Consider the following 4,781-nt stretch of genomic DNA (forward strand, 5'->3'; position numbering starts at 1 on the left):
AGGGGCGTGGCCTGCTCCCAGCTCGGGAGGAGGGTGAAGGAGGTCCCGCCCATCGTCGCTCTCGGCTGACGCCCTGTCAATCACCTCTCTAGGTACAGTATGCGGCGCCGCAACTTTGAGAACTACAATCCCCATCATCCTCAGCAGTATGCTTGTCTACTACGGTGAGGGTGAACCTGACCTTCGTGGAGACAATGATGTCCTAGGACCCAGGTGACACTTGGCTCCACTGACTACACACCTGAACTGCCTTGTGACGTCAGGACTACATCTCATGACGTCACACTGCCGTATATATACATATAACAAATTTCTCCTCACAGAATGATAAGTATGGAGGATAAGGGGCTGCCAGAAGAGCTAGGAGACCTCTACCACCTATCCCTGACCCTTCCCCAAATCCTCCACATAGCGATGGGAATTGAATGGCCTCCCATGTTGTGGCATTCCTCTATTATTCCTACTAGAAGTTAATGAATTCCTCGCACTTTACTATGAAGGTCCAGATGGGTGTTACCAATTGGTGGTGTGTCCCTGCACAGTCTGACACTATCCAATCATTGCTGTCACTGTCAGACTGTGCAGTCACACATCCCCTAACAGGTAACCCACATCTGGACCTTCCTATAACACTACTAGCGATCCATTCATAACTTATAGGAGGAATAATAGATGAATGACACAAGGGCATTGTTATTCCAAGACATGTCAGGACAGGGGAGAGCACCTCCTTAAAGGGGTTGCCTACAACATTTGGACATTTATCCCCTGTGCCTCTTGGCAGGTAATAACCGCTGGGACCCCCGACGATCACGAGAACAGGGGCTCCGATTGATGTCATTGAATGGAAACATTCCTATTCACAATGATGTGATCCATACAAATCTTATACTTCTCACAGCTGAGGGTCCATATCCAGGGTAGACAATGCCCTGCGAGTCTGGGCTGCTGCTGATACATTGTAACAAACCATCAGCACAGGAGGGAGGCTTCTGCAGCTGAGGATTACGTAGACAGGGTAACAATGAAGCAGACCCTCAGCTGTGGGAAGAGTTAGGTCTGTACAGGGTTCCGGCCTCCGCAAAGGTTTTCATTCACTGACAGCAAGCAGAAACTTGCAAATGTTGATCCAATGCAATGCAAAATGTAAGTATCAACCACAGTGTTTTCAGTTTTGCTCGAGGACCCCGTGTGTGAGGGGTGATGTCCCCCAACCCCATCTATAGTGCAGTGGAAGCAGGGAGGTGATGAAGCTGACCGCAGTGGTGACACCCAGCAGGACCATCGGTGACGGAAATCACAGCTTAGTCCTTATGGTGTCTTACCATTATTACAGTCCACTCAAAATTGACCTCATTCGACCTTGAAGGGACTGCTGTGATTTTCTCCAGGGTCACACTGAGGAGAAGAAACACCTGTGCACCGTGGCGGGTGTTACTCCCCGGAGGATTGAGCAGGAATATATTACTACCCTGAACACACACAATGGCGTGAATAAAATATTGTGCCGCATCCACTGCTGCCCATTGCTCGTAACCTGTTCTCGCTGGCAGATCAGCAACGGTATGAGTCACGAGTGGTGAAACGTTATCGTCTCTTCATGTGTCATCTGATGCTCAATGCCACCGTCAGCAGAGAAATGAGGAACCAGGCTTAAAGGGAAAGTACAGGAAAACACATACAAACCTTTTATACCTACACGTGTATTCTATATATCTATATATAGTCTAAGGTGGTGGCATTGTAAAAAGCAGGTCAGGTTTCATCTCGGTTCTGAGGGTCCCTCCCATCGTGTTTCAGTATAAAGCAAATATTTCATAATCATATACTCTGTACCCTGGAAGTAGCTTTGTTTTTCCTCTCAGCCCTTGTACAAGAATATAGCTACTATAATACTGCTCCTATGTACAAGAATATAACTACTATAATACTGCTCCTATGTACAGGAATATAACTACTATAATACTGCTCCTATGTACAAGAATATAACTACTATAATACTGCCCTATGTACAAGAATATAACTACTATAATACTGCTCCTATGTACAAGAATATAACTACTATAATACTGCCTCCTATGTACAAGAGTATAACTACTATAATACTGCTCCTATGTACAAGAATATAACTACTATAATACTGCCCTATGTACAAGAATATAACTACTATAATACTGCTCCTATGTACAAGAATATAACTACTATAATACTGCCTCCTATGTACAAGAGTATAACTACTATAATACTGCTCCTATGTACAAGAATATAACTACTATAATACTGCTCCTATGTACAAGAATATAACTACTATAATACTGCTCCTATGTACAAGAATACAACTACTATAATACTGCTCCTATGTACAAGAATATAACTACTATAATACTGCCCCTATGTACAAGAATATAACTACTATAATACTGCCTCCTATGTACAAAAATATAACTACTATAATACTGCCTCCTATGTACAAGAATATAACTACTATAATACTGCTCCTATGCACAAGAATATAACTACTATAATACTGCCTCCTATGTACAAGAATATAACTACTATAATACTGCTCCTATGTACAAGAATATAGCTACTATAATACTGCCTCCTATGTACAAGAATATAACTACTATAATACTGCCTCCTATGTACAAGAATATAACTACTATAATACTGCTCCTATGTACAAGAATATAACTACTATAATACTGCCTCCTATGTACAAGAATATAACTACTATAATACTGCCTCCTATGTACAAGAATATAACTACTATAATACTGCCTCCTATGTACAAGGATATAACTACTATAATACTGCCTCCTATATACAAGAATATAACTACTATAATACTGCCTCCTATGTACAAGAATATAACTACTATAATACTGCCTCCTATATACAAGAATATAACTACTATAATACTGCTCCTATGTACAAGAATATAACTACTATAATACTGCTCCTATGTACAAGAATATATCTACTATAATACTGCTCCTATGTACAAGAATATAACTACTATAATACTGTATAAGAATAGTCCATGTCTCAGTTCCATTTATAGGTATTTAGGGACTAGTTTTCCTCTGGTCTTCTTTAGTATTACGCTACTTTCACACTAGCGGCAGGCTGTTTCGGCGGGTGAACAGCCTGTGGGATCCGTCCTGCCGCTAGTTCAAGTGTGCCCCCGGACTGCCGCTCTGACCCCATTGGCTATAATGGGGGCGGGGGCGGAGTTCCGGCAGCGCACGCCGAGAGGCGGCCAGACTACAAGTTTTGCATGCAGTGCTTTTAGTCGGCCTGCCTCTGCGCAGGCTGTTCACCCCCTGCCGGAGTCCCCTGCCGCTAGTGTGAAAGCACCCTTAGTATCACACAGTGTAGCCGTTTGCAGTCAGGTATAGGTGTTGGCGGGTTTTATTCGTTTGGTTACTATATGTAGAATGTGTGGAGTGAATGAGGAAGAGATTTTGTAGGAAGGGTTTTTGCTGCGGATGAATCACAGGAAATGTATAGACAGGAAGAAGATGAAGCAAATGTTTTTCTTTCAAAAATAGCTCCTGTCTCCTTCCTGTGGCTGCAATCCGTGAGCGCTGGATTATGGCGGCTTTATATTCTGGGGACACTATATATCTGCTGAACAATTGCTATGCAGGATTAAAGGGGCTCTCCGTGACACCCCAGTGATCAACATAATGAAAAGAACGGAATACTCGAAGGAACATTGTGACTACTACTTAAGTTGTCCCCAGAGGTCGGACCCCCCACCCCCACTCTTTGGTTAGGGTTGAATGAATTAAAGGGTAACTCCACTGAAAAAAAATATACATATCACCCGGACTGTAGTTAACCCAACTTTCCCTTTCCCTGTATGTCACACTCAAAAATGTCCGGGAAGCTGACATATAGGGGCATGTTTGGTGGGGTCCTCACACTGTAGGCCTGCTATAGCTGCCCTGTCCCTGCCTGTCACATGGAGCGAGAACGGTAGTCACTGATGAATTTCTTTTCCTGATGTAATGGAATTTCTTTAAGGCGAAAAGGGTTTCTCCCATCCTTCTTGTGTCCATTGAGGATCTCAGTGGCCAGACCAGCCACCAATCAGAATGTATGACTTATCCAATCAAAATATAGCATGAATGTCTCAGATGGAAAATATGCTTTAACCACCTCCGGACCGCCTAACGCACATGTGCGTTCCGGAGGTGGCAGGCTGGCGCACAGTCACGCATATATGCGTCATCTCGCGAGACGCGAGATTTCCTGTGAACGCGCGCACACAGGCGCGCGCGCTCACAGGCACGGAAGGTAGAGAGAAGACAATTAGTAGTGACCATAGTATTTCTTCCATATCACAGAAGGGAGAGGGACATCTAAAGCAGCTCTGTAATGTGAGGACCACACAAATTCTGTTCATGTTAATCTAGACCCAGAATAGAATTACAGAACTACAGTGGAGACTGACACTGGCTCTTACCTCAGCCTCCTAGATTCCTGTAAGTGGACAGTGGTGAATTTGCATCTGTATGTACAAATACAGGATGTAACTTAGGATCAGTGCAGGATAAGTAATGTAATGTATGTACATAGTGACTCCACCAGCAGAATAGTGAGTGCAGCTCTGGAGTATAATACAGGATGTAACTCAGGATCAGTACAGGATAAGTAATGTATGTACACAGTGACTCCACCAGCAGAATAGTGAGTGCAGCTCTGGAGTATAATACAGGATGTAACTCAGCATCAGTGCAGGATAAGTAATGTATGTACACAGTGACTGCACC

This window comes from Bufo gargarizans, chromosome 6 (assembly GCF_014858855.1).
Source record: "Bufo gargarizans isolate SCDJY-AF-19 chromosome 6, ASM1485885v1, whole genome shotgun sequence".
In the NCBI taxonomy this organism is placed as follows: Eukaryota; Metazoa; Chordata; class Amphibia; order Anura; family Bufonidae; genus Bufo; species Bufo gargarizans.